At 40.4% G+C, this 21727-nt stretch overlaps 1 protein-coding gene and 1 long non-coding RNA gene across 7 annotated transcripts in view; one reads left to right on the top strand and one right to left on the bottom strand.

The window, feature by feature from the left end:
• LOC143144569 (uncharacterized) overlaps positions 1 to 2215 on the top strand; it is an 89883-nt gene extending 87668 nt beyond the window's left edge. Inside the window, exon 3 of the long non-coding RNA XR_012991449.1 lies at positions 1913 to 2215. This is a non-coding gene — a long non-coding RNA (uncharacterized LOC143144569). The remainder of the gene's footprint in view (positions 1 to 1912) is intronic.
• Positions 1 to 21727, bottom strand: part of Dgo (ankyrin repeat domain containing protein 6 diego) — a 279288-nt gene that overhangs the window by 150453 nt on the left and 107108 nt on the right. The gene's annotated exons all lie outside the window — the stretch shown is intronic.

The following is a 21727-nucleotide window of genomic DNA, read 5'->3' as shown; positions in this document are numbered from 1 at the left end:
ATAAACTGTTTTTTGAACGATTAGAGGCGAATGTATCGACTATTCGAATTTAGGTGTCTTCGTTAAGCGATGAACTGCTCAGAAAGAAATGTAAGCATATCGTAAAAAAGAATGAATCGACTATTAAACGCAAAGTGATCGTGATTGGAATTTGAAATTTTAATATCCGCGATACTAAGGAAAGAAAGGCTTTTACAACAGAGCCCTACAATTTTTACTGAACCGATCGATGCATTTTTTCAATCTTTAGAAAAGAGTATTAAGATACTTATACTCTGAATTTAATCGTTCGAAAGTTATTACGGTCGAGAGTTTGCTAAATTATTTCAGTGTGTAAAGTTAGCTCGGAAAATCATTTGGTTTTCCAAAATTAAATATAATTTAATGAAATATTCACACACTCTAAAAAACTCGTGTTTCATTTTAACAAAAAAAAAAATAACTTGACTTTCCGAACAAGCTAATACATTCAAATTCGTACACGTTAACACGAATGTTTCACTCGTATCCAAATTTTCAACTGTTAAAAATTGCAATATTACCTAGCCGTAAGTCTGGAAAGTTTACACGCGATTCGAATTATATCGACGACCGAGCATCGTTCGATTTTTGCGAGCAACAATTGTTACGTGAGAAAAACTCCTGCAATTTGAAGGCAACGTGGTCTCGAACACACGCTGACATCAATTTAGTCAGCTCCTTTCAGATCCCAGATTCGTCCTAACCGTACTTCTCGCGCGTCAAAGAACACCTTGCATCGTAGATTACGAAAATTGCAGCTGTACACGATGCACCGCGAGATGCTGTTGTCGAGTCGCGTGAAACACGTTCCCGACGTCATTCTTTGTCGGGAACACTTCGATTAGCGCTAGTTAGAACGATGTCTACGAGACACCATATATCGCTTCGCAGTACCGATAAAAAGGTTGCAACAAATCTACCGATTCGATCTGCGATTATTCGCGATACATTCGAAGTAATGAGCCAACTTACTTTCAAAAATTACGTACTAAATCCAACGTCGTGAAATTTTTAATTATATACATCAACGACGATTATTCGCGATGTATTCGAAGTAATGGGCCAACTTACTTTCAAAAATTACGAACCAAATCGAACGTCGCGAAATTTTTAAACAAATACATCAATAACAATTATTCGCGATACATTCGAAGTAATGAGCCAACTTACTTTCAAAAATTACAAACTAAATCCAACGACTGATCTCGATTGTTTTTAAAGTTAGCAACGAATCGTAAACGATCGCTGAACTACACAGATTATACTTTATATTTTACAATATAGTATAAACTTAAATACACTCTTAAAAAATGATAAAAAAAAATTCCACCCGATCGATGATCCACTGTACGATCACTCGAGACGTTTCTCGACCCCGCGAACCTTCTTAAATCAAAAGAATGATAAAATTTGAAAAAATGACAAACGAAATGAAAGGGAGGTTCCCGATCTTCTCAAAGTCATCGTCCAATGTAAGCACAAACGATCGTTGATACATAGCCGGGGTATAATACTTGTGGATCGTATTTCAGCCGTAAACTTTCTACCACGGCGAAATGAAAATGCATTAAATTCTAAAGGTTACACATTTCCCTCCGCGAACACCTACACGTAACCAGAGTCACGGTTGGAAAAATCGTATTTAAATGCCAACGGTTATTTATTACGGGTTTTTATCGACGATTCAACGACGCGTTGCATCACTGTATACACTCGCTGTGCCACGTACGTATCCTAAAAACGAGCACAAATTTTCATAATAGCCCCCTCCCACCCATACCTCGGGATGCACAACTTTTATTTACGATCGTCTCGAGTATTCGCGCGTGTATTTCGCGTACACCCTCCGTTTTATAAATATTGATTGTCCAATGGTTCTCGTATATTCCAGCCAGTAACGGAAACACCTCTGGAGGCTTCGTTGATCAAAATCACGGAATGCGTGGCGATACCGAGGGTATACCGAGTGGCTTTGATTGCGCCGACCGGGCCCGATCGTTAAATCGAACCGTTCGAGCAAACCGAGACGATTTACGATCCCGAATGGGGGATCGTCACGGAGGAGAGATGTTCTAGCGGACCAACGATTATTTTGCCCATGGATACCGGATCCCCGTAAACTCGACGCTTATTTTCCACGATTCGCGATTTTAAACGCGCCCTCCCGCTGCGCGGGAAGGTTTCAATCCGCGCCCGCGGTGACTCGATGGCTCATCGCGAATGCGTTTCAAGTTTCTTGACCTCGTACCGATCAACACTTTTGGTCACGTGGTTGGTAAATTCGTGGAACGATTGAAAATAATTAAAACTGAAAAATGGATCAATCGGAGGGAAATATTTAATTTTGAGATGGAATACGTTGAGTTTTCAATACCGTTTGAAGGTATTGCACAGGGCCGAGACTCGATGGCTCATCGAGTGCATCGAATGCATTTTAAGTTTGTTGAACTCGTTCCGATAAACTCTTTTAGTCGTGTGGTTGGTAAACTCGTGGAACGATAGAAAATGACTAAAATTAAAGAATAGATCAATTGGAGAACAATATTTAATTGTGAGATGGAATACGTTGAGTTTCCAATACCATTTAAAGATGTATAAATATGTATGAATCCAATACCGTATAAAGTGTATATATATGTATGAATATATGAATGTGTGTATGTATGTATGCAAGTGTGTACGTAGAATGTCCTTTTAGAATCTTCTAGAATGTTCTGGAATCTTTATTTATTAAGTGAAATAAGAGTTGGTTCGTTACCATGACGAACAGCGATTCGCAGTTGGTTTGAAAGCCGATCTCGTAGGAAATATTAACAAATTTTGATTTATCGAAAAAATAGACATATCGAGCTATTATTTAATCGTATTCGTGATCCAAAATTTCAATAGAATATTAATAGTCTCACCGTGCAACTTGTATGGAATTAATTTTTCACGATTGAAACAATGTACACATCAGGGTATTTAACCGAAAAAAGTTAAACGAATTCATTTATTACATAGGAGAACGTTGATACGGGACCAATTTGTTTACGCAATAATAACGATCTGGATGTGCAAATAGAGCCCTAAATTGATAGTAAATAATATATAATCGAGGATCGAGATAATTAAGTTGTATTTCGTTCGAATTGTGAACATAAATATCGTTACACCTTGTAATATTTTGCGCTGTACTAATATAGCGAGGAAATGTCGGTAAACGGTGCACGGAACGTGAATATTATTAAAGATGTTACAATAATTTGTGTTTTATCAATGTTCCACCGAGTATATCGATAACTAGAGCAGCTGTTGATCGTAGACGAGACGACTAACCGGTTGTTCGACGACAGTTGCTCCAGAGATTTCAGAGAGATAAGTCGCTCCTTCGCTATGTTCGTTAATTTACACAGTGTTACAAAATATGTGGGTATAAACTTCAGAGGCGAATTTGGAACACCAAAATAAGAAAATAAATTCGTGTACGTATATAATTAGTACCAAGAAGTTAACAATTACGGTTGTTTTCGCATCATACCGGTAAAACTCTATCCAGGTCACTTTAAACCGATCGAAAGATCGATATCGGTAGAGAAATTCCTAACAAAAAAATACCGTCTGCTCGAAGTCACTGACACACTGTTCCAGTCTCCGTTTAAAATAACAAACCTTCGAATCCACCTAAGTATACGTTTACCCTAAAGAATTATCGATACACTGGATTATTTCCCCAAGAAATTTATCGATACAATAAACAGCTCCGAAGATAATCAACGAAACTTAAATTACACACTCTGTGTATTTCTCGTAGCCTGTATCGTAATTTTCAACATCGTTTACGATTCTTGTTGCTCCGAAATACCATAGAAATCGATAAACAAAACTGTCTCTCGTTTATCGTTACAAATTTAATCGTATTTATTTTTCTCGTCGATAAACGCTCGAATTTTAATCGAATTTCAAAGTTAGACGACTGGATCGTCAAAGTCTCGATATTTAAATACTTTCTTAAGGTTCTTCCTCTCTGGTCGCTCGTTACTCGAAAACGCGTTAATTAGAGACGCGCGAGCGGTTTCGCGGACTCGTTCCCGAGTCTTCCAGCGAAGCACAGGATGCGTTTATATGCAGGCCCGGTGCAGCCTGTGCGTGAAAGATCGCGTCAGCGTCTGCGCATCGGCCCTACGGGCGAAAGTCGCTAATCTCGGCTGCGAGACCCGGGAGAAACGACTACGTAACTTTCCCCTCGTCGCCGGTGCCGCAATTTCGATCTACATACTTACACGTGTACGAGGGATCTTGCGCGGCCTATCGATGGAACATCGCGATTCTTACGGTCACGAACCATTTTCTGATCACCTCGACACCATGCTCGGTGAACACCCCGGAGCCTTTGTCGGTGCATACACAATAACCGTTCCAGCCGGCCTACAGAGGAGCCCCTCGTAGATTTCAGAAACCGGCGATCATGGGTGTAAATTAAGTACGATCGAGGGAAAGCATCGGGACCGATGAATAGGTAAATAGATTGCCGCGAAACGTGTACGTGTCGATTTCGGTTCCGGGGCGGTGTTCGAACGATCGTTGCTTCGTGCAGCGCGATGAGAAACGGAGATTCGGTCGCGAGCGTTCATTTTAGAGAAATTGAATGGTATTTTTGGAACTTTTATAGAGTTGGAGGGGTATATTTGGTACTTTTATAGAGGTGAAATAGTATTTTGGAAACTTTTATAGAGGTGGAATGGTATTTTGGAACTTTTATAGAGGTGGAATGGTATTTTGGAACTTTTATAGAGGTGGAGGGGTATTTTTGGAACTTTTATAGAGGTGTAGGTGTATTTTTGGTACTTTTATAGAGGTGAAATAGTATTTCAGGAACTTTTATAGAAATGGAGGGGTATTTTTGGAACTTTTATAGAGGTAGAGAGATACGTTTGGAACTTTTATAGAGGTGGAATGGTATTTTTAGTACCTTTATAGAGGTGAAATGGTATTTTTGAAACTTTTATAGAAATGAAATGGTAGTTTGGAAGTTTTATAGAAATAGAATGGTACTTTGGAACATCTACGGAAACAAGATACTATTTCGGATCTTCCGTAGGCAATAAAATACAATTTGTGAAATTTCTATAAAACTGGAACGCTGTATCATTTATCGCTTTCGTTCGCCAATCAACCACTTTCTTTCTCGCGAACGAAACCCTTCGGCGGATACTTCGAGGCGGAGAAAGGATTTTCAAGGCTCGTCTTCGAGGTTAGGTTCGAGAACAGCGCCTCTGCCGCGCGCGGTTTGCCCTTTCCGCGTTTCGTCTCTCTCGATAAACGAATGTTTACTTTGCGCAATAAAGACGCCGAATGGGAATAAAATGAACCGAACCGTTCGTCGATATCGATGGTCACGAAGAAGCGATAGCAGCGCCACCAGAATCGTAGTAGCTCGTATCGATGACCTTCGACACCGTGAGTTTGAAAACCGAAGACCGGCAAGACTCGTGAGACTCGAGCTCTCGAGAACACCGGAAATTCGGAAATCGTCGCCATCGAAGACTCGAACGACCCGAGAGTCGTCCGTAGTACGAGCTCCGGGGCCTTATAGAGCGATCGGGATCGGGGCCTAGCGATCTTCGCGGTCCCCCCGTATCGGATTTTAGCATCGCGAGATATAAGGATCTTTACGTGTTTCGGTATCGTCCGCGCGAGGTCCCGAGTTCATCAATACCGCATCTTACGATTTTCATGCCCTCGGAATTGGGTCTTATCACCTTGGAATCCTCGTAATCGGGCCTTGAGACCTTGGGACCGCCGATATCGAGTTTTACGATCGCGAGATCGCCGATAACCTGCCTCGTGGCCGCGAGCCGACGATATGGGTCTCCACGAGTCGCGATCGCGAATCGTCCAATAAGGTGCACGAGTAATATACTTTGTTCGTGGTAACTTTTACCTCGTTCTAGCTGGGGGATTCGGTTTATGATGGATACATTACGACAAACGCGTGTTTACTGCCTAACAGTCACGTACTTGGTCTTGATTCGCTATGGTTATCTTCGAAAAGTGTCTTTCTCTTTTTGAGGTGACACGTTGAACCATGATGTAGCAATGGTGTATCCTATTTGTGATTATACGGTTTCAGTAATCCATATTATACTTAAATCTGTTAAAATGACCTTTCGAGTAAGGGTATATATTTTGAGTCATTCTGTTGACGAAGAATTTTAACGTTTTTGGACCTACGGAGATTTCATTTCACGTGGGTACAATTGAGAATCGAGAACAATGATTCCAAGTGTTCTTTTGTTCGATGGTATATATCTTGGGTCATTCGGTTAATGTTTTTGTGCCTAAAAAGATTTCATTTCACGTAGATACAGTAGAGAGACGAAAACAATGGTCTCAAGAGGTGCCACGAAGCGAAAAGTGCACCGCTACGCCTATGGATCAAGTTTCTTTAAATTTAATTCGATGTACCTTAAAAAGGAAATTCAACGGAAGCAAACGGATGACATTCTTTGAAAAACGGTGAGTCTTTTAAAATCGTTAAATATAATTAACCTCTTCGAGACGATGCTATAACTGAATTTTTGCATTTCAGAACTCTACGAAGACCGAGACAATCGTGAGCGCGCGTTTCCGCAAGATTCGAGGCGCAATCATCGTCGCCTCGAATTGCATCTTGAGTCGCGGGCGTGAACAATAACTCAGAACGAGGAAAAACGAAACAAAAGAGCCCGAGAAAAACATCCGCGTCATTTTCTCGGACTGCGACCGGCCGCAAAGCGAGATGAGAAAACGTGAGCGCGAGTCGAGCGTTTAAGCGAGGGTCAATTTTCTTGCGACTCGTGCGCTCTGATTCTTCGTTCGGAACACGTCGGCTGAGCCAGACTTCTAGACCTAGAAAAGTCAACGTGAACAATGGAAACGATCGATGGTTCGATGGTGTGAAAGTTTCCGGTCCACGAGTAACCACCCGTTAAAGCGTCACGCGGACCAGTTCGCTCGAAACTTTTAACGAGGGATGGTAACACATTTGTTTCTAGAATCGACGTTTCGCGTTCGAGACTAAAGAGAACAGAACCACCAAGAGAAAGTTTAACGATAAACACGTCTCGCGTTACAAATAGTCGCCAAACTGCGATGCGAGTAATTAGTAACAACCATAAATGCAACCTATGAACTTCGGACTGTTTGCAACGGATCGGCGAGATTCTCCCGATAAAAACGAGACCAAACACGACCATATTCTGACCACTTTTCTGTACACGTTATACTAATCGTTTCTAAAAAAAAAAAACTCCCTGTATAGCGTACAATTAAAAGTGGTCCGAACAAGGTCGTGTTTGTACTCATTTTCAACGGGAGGAGCTCGCCGATCCATTGATAATACTCTCGTAGGGATGCAACGAGAAATATAAAAAATGTTAATTCGCATTGGTAAATATAACCCGAGGCGAATATACATCGAGGACGATCGGTACGTTGGGGGATAAACTGGACGTTCTCGACGAGAGACAAACGCGACGTTTCGCCAAGAGACGAACGCGACGTTTTAACGAGAGACAAACGTGACGTTTTAACGAGGGGTTACCGTATCGAGGTTCGTACCTACGAACGAGTGACGAAAACTCACGCGTCGGCTAGGTACCGGTGACACCAACACGTTGAACGTGTTAACACGGTCGACCACGAGGCGCATCTCGGTGTAATTTACTCGGTAGATTATTATTTACGACAGCCCGATAGAGAAATTACCGCGGTTTCCTAGGCCGGGGTGCCGCCTCTGATCGATTTTTCTCGCTCCTGACCGGAATATATTACCGACGTGCGCCTCGCGATAAAGACGAGCTGATTTATCGTTTAACTATTACACCGCTCCGAGGGCCGCCTTCTGAAGACTTGCTTAAGCTTGACCGACATACCGTTGATAGGCAGGTTTATTCGATGCTCTATCTTCACGTAAGAATCTTCCACGCAGCCTTTATTCTTAATAGACTGGCTTTACGAGTCGAAACTCCAATCACCTTCCCTCTTCGTTCTTCGAGCTATACTTACGACAGAACGTCCATGCTGCCCCCTCCCCTCATCTCTCGATTTTTAAGAAACATTGCAGGTTTCTAAAACAAGGCCAAAAATAAGAGACAACGTGATCTCGTTGGTGAGGTGATCCGGAGTTATAATTTTCTCGTAACGTACTGTTTTCTTTTATTGTCGAAGCTACAACAAATACGACTGGATGCTCCTGTTCTCTTCGTCCGCACGTTGTATCGGAACATTTTTACCAAAGGCAAGTTCGAGGTAAAAAATAACAAATAACGTACTTCTCGAACGAACTCTCTAACGTTTTTTCCTAATATACTGTTTTCCTTTGTCGTTGAAGCTGTTGTGATAAATACCACCGGATGCTCCCATTTTTTACCCCTTCCTTGCATTGTAGAGTTACAACTCTTCAAGGTTCAAGTTTATCAAAACAATCCTATTTTCTGAACATAAATGTACACAATTTTGAACTTTGCCAATTTCTTCGAGTAATTCTTCCCTCCAAGTGTGAGAAAAGAAAATATTCGTCACGAAGACTATTCAACGTTCTATTTTCCCACCAAAACCAATTTGAATTTTTACTTCCACGAGAGAAGAGAACCACGTTCCTTTTTCATTCGAACGTCACTTCTACGTAATTTCATTTAGTAACGTCACTTCTCGTGAGATTTCAAATTTAATCACGATTCAACAGTGCACCGAACGAAAAATTATACATCTTTCGTTCACGATTCGAGATTCTTCGTTCGCGAAAAAATTCCAGCCCCTCCCCGTTGCAGAGGAGATGCCTACGTAGACGCGTGGAACGTTGCTCGAAACGGTACGAGCACGGTCCCGCTCGTTCGATGATCGTCGAGGGTGGAGGAAGAAATCTTCTTTGAAAGCGACGCGACTCGTGAGTAAATCACGTGGCACAGGGCTCGAACTTTGGCTCGAAGCTCGAGCGAACATCGAATCGAAACGGTCGCGTTTCGAACGAAACGGTGGCCGTACGTAGGATGCACGGCAAGAAATCGATCGCGATCGAACGGTGTACATGCGCTCTCCCCGGGCACGAATCGAGATAAATAAAACATAGAGGAAGGTCGGTAGGTACGTAACTGTACACGCAATCTGAACCACGGATCGCCAATACGAGCAGTCTTTATTTCCGCGATAAGTCATCCGCCATTGACACGTTATAGGACCACTTTGCGGCCCGATTAACTCGAACGTTAGCGGCAGTTAATGTCGCGTCGCGGAATATTTCTTCCACGAAACGCGACGGTGTACGACAAAGGGCGTGTTCAATCGACCGATCGACAGGATGTAAAATTGTGTTTGGCGCCCGCGATGGCGTGCAAAATTTAAGATCGTACACGGCCGCCGATGGCGACCGACACCGAACCGAGAGACTCGTCACGCGAAATGAAACTCGCGGGAACGTTCGCGTGCGATCCTCGGATAACTAAATAAAACAAAGTTGTACGATCGACGCGCTCGTGGCAAACCTCGGCCCCACGACCGCTGAAATTGGAAAAATTTACACGGTGACTTTTACGAGCTTCACGGTTGCGTAACGTTCAACCACGTGATTTAAAGAGTGCGATATTTAGAGCGCGCGGTAGAAATTTCTGTCGAGGAACACGCATTGAAATCTACGCGCGGAGAATTTCTACACTTGGAACAGTTAAGTTCTCGAACGTGATTTGAGAAAAATGATTCTAATCCGTGATAGATAGATTTAAGATACTATGGTAGATAGATTGCGATAGGTGTAGAGATAGAGACCGCGCTTGGAAAAGTTAACTTTCTTTCGAGTGTGATTCGAAAAAATAATATTTGGAGGGTTTAATATACATTTGTAATTTTTTAAGAGAGGACTCGTGGAGAAATTGGAAAAATTTGTATGGGTAGAATTCGTGAGATGTACGATGTAACATTCACCGACGCAATTTAAAATATATAGTATTTATACCGAGGCCTATGGATGGAGACCATTCTTGGAAAAGTTAAATTTCTTAGATGTAATTCGAAAAAATAATATTTGGAGCGTTTAATATACAATTGTAATTTGTTAAGAGAGGACTCGTGGAGAAATTGGAAAAATTTCTATGGGTGGTATTCGTGAGATGTACGATGTAACATTCGCGCAATTTAAAATATATAATATTTATACCGAGGCCTACGAGTGGAGACCATTCTTGGAAAAGTTAACTTTCTCTCGAGTGTGATTTGAAAAAAATAATATTTGGAGTGTTTAATATAGATTGTATGATATGTAGAGAAAACAGTCGTGGAAGAATTATATTTTGACACGAGAATATGGAGATGATAAATATTAAAATACCGATGAATTGAAATATTAACATTTCATAGAGAATGTATGGCAATAAAAGTGGTAAAAAATTGTATTTCTACGATTAAGGATCGTCGAACGTTATTCGATTTATTCGTTCTACCGTATCTTCTCGTAAACGCAAATATTTATCACCCCGTTGACATATTGTTCGAATAAAAGTAATTGTTCGAATAAAAGTAATCGTTCGGTAATGTTCTTACATTAACCGTCGCCGTGTTTGGGAATTGTAAGTGATTTAATTTAAACGAGCGATTATTTATGTTAATTAAATAACTAAAATTGCACACGCGATACGACGATTTATGCGTACGGTATAGATGTTCAAGGACGAGTGTAATTCTTGAATTAAATTCCGCACCTTGAACAGGTACGAACTAAACAGGTTCACGATCCGAGAATGTTTCTTCGGGCATTATGCACGCTAATCTTCTGTCATCTGCAGGGAACGTTTAATGGAATGTCATTTATGCTTCAAGCGTTGTAACTGAAACGTAACGTTCCTCTTTTTTTTCGCGTCTTCTTCGAATCCGAACACCCGTGTCGACAACTTAAAAATTTTTTATTACTCATCCACCGAAAAACAACCTACAAAAGTCTCGTAAAAATACAATAAGAATACGACGTTTATCCAAAAATATTTCAAACCGAACCAAGTACCGTATATTAAACTCTTTAATTTCTAAATAAAAAATAATCTACAAATTCCTAATAATAACAACTCTCGTACCGTTTCAATGCATTAAAACTTTCCTCCTTAATTACTCGAAACTAAGAGTACAATGTATAAAATATTTTCAAAACTAATTAACTCCAATTACGTTCGTGGAACCAATTCGTTAATTTAATTATACGACTTTCGTTCTCAATTATTTGCAACCAAAACGAGCCGTGTAAGAGGAAAAAGTAACTTATTAATTACGTTCAAAGAAATGTTTCTTCGACTTCGTTGTACGACTCTCGTCTTCGATTATTATTTTCACTTTTAGAATTTCACTCGCACTTCGGTCGCGACTTAAACGCGCACGATTCTTTCGTGAAACGATCCGCGAAAAAACGCAATTGCGTTCAAATATCGTTGTTTCCCGGCGGCGTTGTTTTCTAATTGCTCTGTTCAATCGGATTCCGTAATCTCGCGAGACATCGTTCACCGTCGCTGAGCTCGTCCTATTACCATTTTCGTCGCGACAGTTTCGCTCGAGTATCCTTTACACCGTTTCCCTTAAACAGTGCAACCGGTCCGCGGCGTCGTTGCACTTTACCATTTCGCACGTTTTGCACGGTGAAACGGTCGGCAGTATCTTTGTCGTCGCATCTCACGCTACGAGACCCTGGCTGCGATCTCATCAACCGCATAATAGGCAGACGTCCGACGAGCTCGACGTGCTCATATTTGACTCGCGAGACCCACGACCGCGATCCACCAAGACAATTCCGTTCCCGTGTATTGTACACGGTGCTTCGAAAACGTGCAAACTGCTCGATATCAATCGTGAAAAGAAATCGAGTGTTCCCGGTGAACGTAGCTTCGCGTGGCGATCGTTTTCTATATACACGGAAACCTTCTTACCGTAAGTAATGGTGGACTTGCTGCCAACGTTCATCGTTTTATACTTATTTCGAGAAAAATAATGTAAATATGTCTATTGCTAAGATTGATCGTTCTATGTTTCGAGAAAATTATATAAATATATCTATTGCTTACGTTGATCGTTCTATGTTTCAAGAAAAATAATATAAATATATTTATTGTTTAGGTTATTGTTCTGTTTCGAGAAAAATATAAACATATCTATTGCTTACGTTGATCGTTCTATATTTCGAAAAAAATAATATAAATATATCTATTACCTACGTTGATCGTTCTATGTTTCGAGGAAAATAATATAAATATATCTATTGCTTACATTGATCGTTCTATATTTCGAGGAAACTAATATAAATATATCTATTGCTTACGTTGATCGTTCTACATTCCAAGAAAGATACAACAGAAATATAAAGAATACCTAAATGATATTTACATTAATTTTCTACGAGTTTCTTCCAACTTCTCTCGTGAGAAAAATAAAAAAAATAGGTACACGAGAAAAGTAACCAGCGAAAGATACATTTCCAATCTTGATCCTTCTGTATTTCGATAAGAATAATATAAATTGTTTGAAAAGAATATAAAAAATAGGTAGACTAAAAATGAGAAAATAATGCAAAGTATGCGTAAAGGATATCTGTACAAATTTGCTCGACGTTTCTCCTAAATCTGTAACGTGCAATTGAATTCTTCGGAAGTGCACCGACCTATTAAAATACTAAGAGGCGCGAGTTTCGTGGCACGAGCGCAGCATACCGATTTCAGTATTCTTATCTTCGTATCTCGCGCATCGAACAGCTGGTGCGGATTTATCGACAACACAATGGCAAAATGTCAAAGAACATTTAGCTCGGTGACATTTCGAATGTAACTTACAAATTGTCCCTTCTCTTCGTCCGATTAATCGACAAAATCGCTTTAAAGTTCAACACCTCGTGCATCACCGTTCGGATGCACCGTGAAACGATGCGAACGATCCATCGATAATTCTGGATCTCGGAACGTCAACGTATCAAAATTATCCAGAACCGATCTACCGAACGAAACACGAATTATATATTTCTTCGATCTCAGTGTCGAGTTGTTTCTATATAGGTTAAATTTCTTTTTAACATCACCGAAGAAACTTCGAGCGACCTGAATGCGCGAGTTGCAACATTCCGAAACCGAACGAAACATCGAATAACGTAACGTTGAGACAAAAACGGAATAAAACAATATAAACGTATCTGTTGCTTACGTTGATCGTTCTACATTTCGAGAAAGATATAACTGAAATATAAAGAACACCTAAACGATATTTATATGAATTTTCCACGAGTGTCTTCTAACTTCTCTCGTAAAAAAAGAATAAAAGATAGACGCTGCTACGTATTGAGCTACACGATGAACCGTCACTTCCTAGAATCCGTTCGAGCACGGAAAGCGTAGAATCATTTTCCAAGACTCTTTAACGATCTTTCTTCTCCTACGAAAATGCGTAACGCGTCGCAGGGGAACGTGCGTTAAATATTCGCATTGCACCGGCAGGTGCGACCGTAGAGGTCTTCACGGAGGAAACGAGGTTCCGTTCAGGGATTACTAAATCATCCTTAGCCCGTAATTAAAAGCAAGCTGCTTCCTTCGTTATTAACCGTCCTACTTACGCGACGCTAGAAAAATTCCTGCCGCGTACTTTTATAACCTGAGAAAGGACCAACGAAGAAGAGTCCGCGCGACGCTAATCTCGCGGTAAATAATGCGATAAATCTTTCGAAGATGTCTACCCGTGCCTCGATCGTAGCATTATCGTAAACTTGCCGAGACCGGACGCTTTATTACGTATCTCGAAAATTACCGAGTATCTACGTTTCGTACTTTACGTCTACCAATGGGGATCCATTTTACAACACCGCGTTGATAATCGGAAACGGACAAGTCGAATACTTCTCTGTGCGCCGTGAACACCAAAATCGTTTAAATAATACTCAAAAGGGATCGAGCTTTCGCGCGAACGTGTTCTCAATTCTATGCAAAGTTTTCCAATTCCTCGTACTTTGTGTCTTCGATCTCCGATATCCTTTATTTGGATCGAATATAGTGTATCCGGCTCTGTAAAATAACATCACTCGTTTCAAATATTTTTCATGTATACTCAACTCTCTTGTAACAGAGTACTTCTTTCCAATGTTTCTACCGTTAATGAAAGTATGTATAATAAGTATATTTAACCATTTTATAAAAGAGTACTCTCCAATGTTTCTACCACTGATGAAAGTATGTATAATAAGTATATTTAACCATTTTATAAAAGAATATTCTCCAATGTTTCAACCGTTAATGAAAGTATGTATAATAAATATATTTAACCCTTTTGTAAAGAATACTTCTCTAACTCGATATTCTACTAAGACAATGTAAAAATTGCGACAGTCTTTTTACAACACGATCTTTGTAGCATTTATTACCATAAATAAACTTGTAAAACCTTCCTGTGGCACGTATGTTATCGTCTCACTGTCTAAGTATCGCACAACACGGTTTCGATACGACACGGAACGAATTAACCGTGTTATAGGAAGGTGGCGTGTATTTCCATTCGAAATTCACTGGAATATATCTTCTGAACCAATTCCCTGGATCGAAGTCTCGTTGAAATCGAGTAGCAGTTTCGAAGCGTAACGCTCGCGGAAGGTCGTTGCACGCGAAGATCGAAGAGCCATCTCGTCGCCGGCGGAGAATGGATAGCGCAATGCATAAAAGAGGTTTCCAGTTCTTGCGCAGCCACGAAAGAACTCACAAATCACGACGCGAGCTAATGGTCGTCGATTATCTTCACCCCGTTCGACTATATTCCGGGCCACGGCGAAAGTTTAATTGCCTTTACTCCTCTCTCCACCGTTCGAACGTCGAAGTATTTGGAAAAAGAGGGGAAGGTGGGTGGATGGTCAAAGATTTTCAACCGGAGCAAGATGTGGGAATGCAGAAGATTACGATCGATATTGGTTAGAAAAGGTGGACAAAGTTTTCCGCACTGTGCGAAACAGGCAAGGGAGTTCTCGAAGATTGAATGGAAGAATGCGTGGAAACTGAGAGGGAAAGTATTTCGGAGGAGGAAATATTGAGTAGAGAAAGTATTTAGGAGGAGGAAATATTGAGTGGGGAAAGTATTTAGGAGGAAGAAATATTGAGTGGGGAAAGTATTTCGGAGGAAAAATATTGAGTGGGGAAAGTATTTAGGAAGAAGAAATATTGAATAGAGAAAGTATTTTGGGGGAAAAAATATTGAGTGAAGAAAGTATTTCGGAGAAAAAATATTGAGTGGGGAAAGTATTTAGGAAGAAGAAATATTGAATAGAGAAAGTATTTCGGGGGGAAAAATATTGAGTGAAGAAAGTATTTCGGAGAAAAAATATTGAGTGGGGAAAGTATTTAGGAAGAAGAAATATTGAGTGGGGAAAGTATTTAGGAAGAAAAAATATTGAATAAAGAAAGTATTTCGGGGGAAAAAATATTGAGTGGGGAAAGTATTATGTTTAGGACGAAAAAATATCGAGTGGGGAAAGTATTATGTTTAGAACGAAGAAATATTGAATGGAGAAAGTATTTCGGAGAAAAAATATTGAGTGGGAAAAGTATTATGTTTAAAACGAAAAAATACTGAGTGGAGAAAGTATTTCGGAGAAAAAATACTGAGTAGAGAAAGTATTTCGGAAGAGGAAATATTGGGTGGGGAAAGTATTTCGAAGGAAAAAATATTAAGTAGGGAAAGTATTTCAGAGGGAAAATATTGAGTTGGAAAAGTATTATATTTAGAATGAAAAAATATTGAGTGGGGAAAGTAATTCGGAAAAAGAAATATTGAGTGCTGGTTAAGGTACATTAGTACGATAAGACATACATATGTAGACCACAGGAAGGGTTTGAGTAGGATGTAAAATGATTGAACGAGGGAGTATTTAAACGTAATTAAACGGTAGGATTTAGACGTAAAATAAAAGCGTCGTTGTATAACCAATTTCGTTTCTCAGTCATTGTAGCAGAAATAAAGATTATTATACTCCTCTCGTAACCATCGCTACCCTTTCTGTAAAGATGCGCGTGAACTCGTAAATCGCGCTTCGCTATCCGCTAGAGATCTGCGCGTGTCGGTGTTCTCGTTATGAATTTCTCGATCCTGTGTCCGGTATATCGATGGACAGGTGAAAAAAGGAGTGTTCGCGAGCTCCAGACATCGACCAGCTCTTTTTATTCGAGGCGCGAGCGGTGCATCCCGATCTCGAGACAACGCTTCGCTCCGCGTCGAAGAACTCGTTTCATTTGGGGAATTGTGGAGGAAACCTGCAGAAAACTGTACACACGTGGAGTTCTACGTCTGAAGTGCATTTATCAAATGGTTCCCATTGTGAACTTGAAGAAGTAAAAATGCACTCGAAATTACATTTACTAAACGCGTTCCATTATCGAAGCGAAGTACCGAAAATGTAATTAAAATGAAAAATAAAGTCAGTAAATGGTGTATATGTAAGATAATAAAATATGTAAGATTCGAAATCTGGAAGATTTTAATCGGCAGATTGTGCAATCGAAAGTGCATTTATCAAATGGTTCCCACAGTGAACTTATACAAATAAAAATGTAATTTAAAAATAAAGATACACTAAATTGTCTTCTAAATCCTTGACGACGTGAAAGCAGCCACTTGTTAACCAAACTGTGTACGAAATTTGGAATATTTTAATCGACAACTTGCGCGATCGAAACTACAATTTATGAAACCTTTTCCATCGTCAAAGTAAAAAAAAAAAGAAATTCAAAGTACAAATACAGTACGTAGACGTCTCTTTGATCCTTAAACGATGTCGTTGCCCTTTTTGTCCACGTAAATGGCGTTGCGGAGCGGAGAGTTACGTCGCTGTAAATGGCACCAGGAACGTTGATCTACTTTAAACGAACAAGGTAAGACACGATTAATATTTTAAATCCGTTAATCAGTTGTAACGGGACACGTTCGAGTGGCACGCACTCCGCGTCGCATCGAAGAGATAACGTAGGTGAAAATGTTCGATGTTGAACGCAATCGTTCGATAGTGATCAATTTGAAAACCGTAAGAAACGTAAAGTAACACTCCGCGTTACTGTTACGTAACAGTTTAATTACACGTCTCGCAAACGAGAAGCGATAGACGAAGCTGCGAGGATTTTTCTTTCGTTTCGTTTACTTTCGTTTCTTTTTCTTTACTCTTCGCCGTTTCGAGTAACGATTTTCAGCTTTCAACGGGTTCTCGATGATTCGGTCCAGTTTCAACGCTTTTCTTATTACAAGTAATTCATCTACTTCGTAAATCACGCTTTATTATCATTATACCGGTTTCAAATACGAGCACACGATACAGTATTAACGATTGCCCGACCGCCTGAGAGACGTAAAGGCCAGTTGTTAATTAACGTCGTTCTCCTCGGTGTCTTTTTTCGCTTCGGGAGAGTACAGGTGTCTACCATTCTCGACATACGGTTAACTCGAGCCGATACTTTTAGAATTGCGCGCGGTCTTTCGGCTCGGGGTCCGTTCCACCAGTGGAAACGTAACGAATTTGAAGCCTCCTTTGTTCGACGATCGTATACATTTTCAAACGACGCGGTACCGTTTTTATTCCCTAACGACGAACAACGAACGACCCGTTCGAACAGTCACAATGGCAAAATTAAGCATTCTGTAACGTGCGCTGCATTTATTATCGCAAGTGTTGGTTTTGTGTACGGGAGCGAGGATAAATTTGACGAGTGAGAGTCCTTTCTACGGTACAGCGTTGTACAGTTTATGGTGTGAATGTTACGGGATAGAGTCTTGTCGTAACGAGCAATCGAGAGTTAGAGCAATCGAGTGTAAGAAAGCCAGAGAGCAAATAAAGAGTAACAATTAAAGAGACAAGTCGGAGAATAGAAAAAGAGGACTTTTCTACGATGCGTAGTTGCGTGAACTATTTTTATATTCGTTCTGCGTTCAAATATATTTCTGTGATCGTTAAGTAATTGAATTTGTCCCAATCTACCCACAATTATCCACGTTTAGAATTCATTACCAGCGATTACGAAGTATAGGCCTGTTTTAGAATGTTGAATCGCAGATATTTTTTCAACCTGTTTCTAATGAGTTTCACCGAATGTTATTATTATTGTAAAACGTCTTCGTACAGATATATAGAAATAATTAAAAAAAATAATTCACACAATGGCGAGATACAGCCAAAGGTTTGCTTTCCAACCTAATCTCGAATACGTATCGACACACGAGTCGCAATTAGCATTCAAAGGTGAAATATGTTACCAAGAAACGAATACAACATTCCAGGCAACAATTTACGTAATCTACAGCTCGGTGGAATTATTTTATTCGTCCGCGATGCAACGAGCGATAACGCGGTTCGTCTCCATTCGGAATATCTTTAGCATTCGTTCTGAAACGAAGTTGAAAAGCAACGAATAGCAGACGCTGAAAAAGCGACTCAATATTCATGCACAGATGATAAATGCAAGGTCTGAACGTCAAAGGGGTTATGTACGATCAGAGTCGTTCCAAAGACGACTGTACACGCGTGTACGGGCAGAGCGGTAAAAAGATTCGGAGAAATATTTTCACGAACGACGATAAACGAGTTTACAACTATCAACGTGCACGAGGTGGTCGTGTACAGTGTGCGAAAACAACCAGTATCGTCGCCTTAAACGAGAGACTTTGGAATTCGAAACAACCGCGAAAAGAATAATTATTTTCGCAAAAAAAGCTCGATACAAATTTCTACTTAATATAGAATACGATACTATTCCACTCTTCTACTTCTGATACTAATTTTCACCGTTATGTGTACAGCGGTGTGTCGATAATATCGAACGCTGATTGCGATATCGAACGAATCGATATCTCGAACGAGCGCAGAGAGTACAATCGATCCGATTTAAGGTAACCGGCTCGACGAACTTGTCCCGACGTTCCACATTATCTCAATAATTCGTTTCGCGTGCGCGGTTCGGCTCGCGCTATTCTAATCTAATTATCGCGAGGAAACGATCGTCTCGGTTACGTCTCGTATGTAAACGAGTTGCCGTCGTCCCGTAGGTAAACGAATAGATACCGCCGTCTAATACGATCCTACGGTCGATCCAATCAACAAACTGGGCAGTAAACTCGATGTGACGCGCTCGGGAAGTCGAGTAAAGTGCACGAACGTTGAACGAAAAACGATGCCACCGTACGCGCATGCGCCCACGCATGCGCACTTAACCCCTGACGCGTTCCTCGAATCTTACTCGACCCGTAGCGTCTCTCTAATGCATCACTTCTCTGTAATTAAGGGCGATATTGCTGTTCAGATTGTCGTTTCTTCGATTCCTTTTATGATTTTTTGTTTTTTTAATGGTAGATGGTAGATGCAACGTATTCCAGATACGTTTATCCATCTTGTAAGTACGTACAGTATTCTTTTCATGCAGAAATATTTGAAATTATTGGAGAAAGTATCTTCGTTAGGAAACGTACAGTTACAGCAGGAACTAGGGAGAAGTCAAAGTCTCGATAAGTAAAAAAGCGAGGGAACTTTAAATTCCGAGTTTATATTTTCTAACTTTATTTTGTGTTTAGTGGGTTCAAAGAATGAGTAAAATTCAATATTTTTAAGAATCTCTAATTTTGGCGATGAAGGCTAAAGATTCTCTCCAAATGGAGACATCGTGGAAGCCAGTTTAAGAAGTAACGTTTCGAGAAAGGCGCATTTCAAGTTTCTCTTATCGATTTCACAAGTAGCAGGAATGTATATTCAAGTCTCCACATCATAGGCATTCACACAAATGGAAGCAAACGGTTTTGCACAGATATTTTCAAAGTCGTACACTTTAAGAAAATGAAATGAAAGCAAATCGATTCTTTTTCCCTAAAGCTACAATAATAAATACAATGTTTCCATATTTTCTCAGCTCTCTCATTCTTTCGTAGAGTCAAAAATACAAGTTCTTTCACGAACCATCTCTAATTCCGTCGAAAATGAGCCATAACCTATTTCTTAGCCGCGATAACTCGATCCTATAATTATCTCGTAATGAAAAGTCTATATATAGCAGTTCCTTGAACCTCTCGTTTTACCGTAAAGTTAAAAACATACGTTCCCGTATGTTCGAGACACTTCCACGAACTGGATGTCCATCTTCCCCTGGTTTTTACGAAACTTCTCAAGTTTGCGAGGAAAAATAAATGGCAACGCGTTTCTCGGACGTGGTAACTGGAGTTTATACAATCTTCTTGTAAAAGGTTAATGTTATTATAATAGGTGCCACTGGTTCTGTAGTTATTCGACCCTCTCGTTGCATCGCAAAGTTAAAAACAGGAGTCCCGATACACACGGGACTTTTTCATCGAACGAAATAACGCTTTACGGTTAAACGCAGACCCTTTCAACGAACGAACCGGGGAGGGTAATCCTCGAAATGGACTCTTTCGTCCCATGTAATTACCACGATTCGTTACACGCTTCTGGGCCCAGTTTCTCGTAGCCGTCACGAGAACACTTTGACTCCTCGACCAGGTCCTGACGTCCTGTGCGATTGAGCCGTAATGTGACTCAACTGCCCCCAGACTCTGACCTACAGTTCGTACGCCATTTCCAGCCTTCCAAAATGGCCGCCCTGGGCAGAATTGACCAACGATGGATCACTCTGCGATCTTGTAACCGCGATTAACGAAAGTAACCGTAACGATCGATCGTCTCTAAGATTAACTAGATTTACCCACCGGTCGAAACGATTGGTTCTCAATTGTTTTTACAAAGAAATTCACTCCAACGTCCATAGTATATATACAAAAGATTTTACGACTTTTTCTATTTTCTACGTACGATCGATTTCCTAAGTTCCTTTTGCTTGTTCAATTATCAATTTTCCGGTGACACGTACGATAAACACTTCGATATAACGAAACCTATCGGTAGTTTTAGAATTAATCAGGAATCATAAACTACCCGTATAATCTTCAACCATAAATCGGTAATAATCATTCCGTAAATATATACCTAGCCTTCGCTCTTTTATTACCAACCGATTCAATCGTAATCGAAACTCTAATCGTTTCGCGATTAAAGATTAACGTCCAATGGTTATACTCACTTTGGTTATTTACATTGCTCGCGAATCATGGTGTGATCGTCCATAAATTGTTCCAAGGGATAAATCTTGAAAAAGACTTGTAACTGTTCGAATCGGAGCTTCGAGAAGGTGTTTGTTCGATATCGAGCAGAGATTGAAGTCACACGGCTGAAGTGTCCGGAGTTCATGACGTACGGAGGTGTAAGACTCTACGGTAAATGGGTTCAACATTCACGAGAGGTGCTGGACTCGGCGTTGTCATGACCGTAGCAAAATTTCCTTCTCGTGCTTCTGAACTCTTCTTAATCGTTGTTTCATAACGACGAGGTGAAAAGGACTGTCAGGAGCTGGTTAAAGGAACAAAGTGCGAAGTTCCCTCGTGACGGCTTCGAGAAACTCGTGCATCGTTAGCACCAACCTGCGTGCGGTGAATGACGCTGGTGATGTCGAAATGTAAACAAACCTAACGAACGAACTCGTTTCGAAGATTGTTCCCTTTTTTTTTTATTATTCGTAACAGCCAACGTTGTTCGTTACCCGCTAACGTCATCTTTTTATACACGGAGAGTAAAATTCTCCGGGACCTCGTTAACGTATATTATGCACGTATACTTTCGACTGCCAGTAATGCATTTCAAGAGACACCAAATTTT

Source organism: Ptiloglossa arizonensis, chromosome 3, assembly GCF_051014685.1.
Source record: "Ptiloglossa arizonensis isolate GNS036 chromosome 3, iyPtiAriz1_principal, whole genome shotgun sequence".
Classification (NCBI taxonomy): Eukaryota; Metazoa; Arthropoda; class Insecta; order Hymenoptera; family Colletidae; genus Ptiloglossa; species Ptiloglossa arizonensis.
The sequence above is the reverse complement of the archived record's forward strand: the minus strand, read 5'-3'. Positions and strand labels throughout refer to the sequence as shown.